At 35.7% G+C, this 924-nt stretch overlaps 1 pseudogene; it reads left to right on the top strand.

Moving 5' to 3' along the window:
* Positions 1 to 823, top strand: part of LOC101990896 — a 20,898-nt pseudogene extending 20,075 nt beyond the window's left edge.
* Positions 824 to 924: the final 101 nt, after the last annotated feature.

The raw sequence follows: 924 nt of genomic DNA, 5'->3' as shown, positions 1-924 counted from the left end.
CATATGAGGTCCTATTGCTGTCCATTTTACAGAGAAGGTTTTACTTCTTTACCTATAATTTAGATGCTATGTTTCTCTTTCTTGACTAAATAATCTGCCTATTGTTTTCCAGTAATATGTTAAATGGAAGTACTAAAATCTGGTGGATTGCAGACATCAGATAATAATGATCATATTCTTCTCAACCAACTGTGTTTCTAGCCAAAAATATTACATGCACAGTGATTTGCATGGAGTTATTTGGATTCGTCTGCTCATTAATTGATGTTTTTATTTAACAATGATATTGAGATGGGTGTAGTAGCTGATACCCCTAATCCCAGCCCATGGGACATTATGAAAGGAAGACCATCCTAACTTTGGGAGCAGCCTAGACTAATACTGAATTCCAGGCCAGTTTAGGCTACAAAGTCTCAAGAGAGCTGTGTTTTCTTAATTGTTTATTCTGTATCAATGACAATAAATAATAATTTCAGTTTTACTTTACCCTGTTTCTATGATTATTTCATGCGTTGAGAAATCTTTGTATTCCAAAAGTAAATCCTACCTGTTTATATTACACACTGGGCTGTAACTCACACCCATTAAAAGGTCAGTAACTTCTCAATCCATGATTTTTCAGGACCTCAGGGGCTCTGTGCTTAAAATCTGCAGTTTTCTGCAGAAAGAACTGAGTGAAGAAGATGTGGATGCTGTTGTGAGACAAGCTACATTTCAGAACATGAAATCTGACCCGCGAGCAAATTATGACCATATTGTAAAAAAGGAAATTGGGACAAGAAATGATCAGGGAACATTTTTCCGCAAAGGTAAAATTTCCTAGTCTGTAGTAGCAAAAAATTGTTGAGTGTTCCCTGGAGTACTTTGGAGAAATAATATGTGTTTTTAAAGTATTTCTCCAGGTGATGACATTTGGAAGCATCA

This window comes from Microtus ochrogaster, unplaced genomic scaffold (genome assembly GCF_000317375.1).
Source record: "Microtus ochrogaster isolate Prairie Vole_2 unplaced genomic scaffold, MicOch1.0 UNK231, whole genome shotgun sequence".
NCBI classification, from domain to species: domain Eukaryota; kingdom Metazoa; phylum Chordata; class Mammalia; order Rodentia; family Cricetidae; genus Microtus; species Microtus ochrogaster.
Note: the sequence above shows the minus strand (reverse complement) of the source record. Positions and strands in the feature narration are given on the sequence as shown.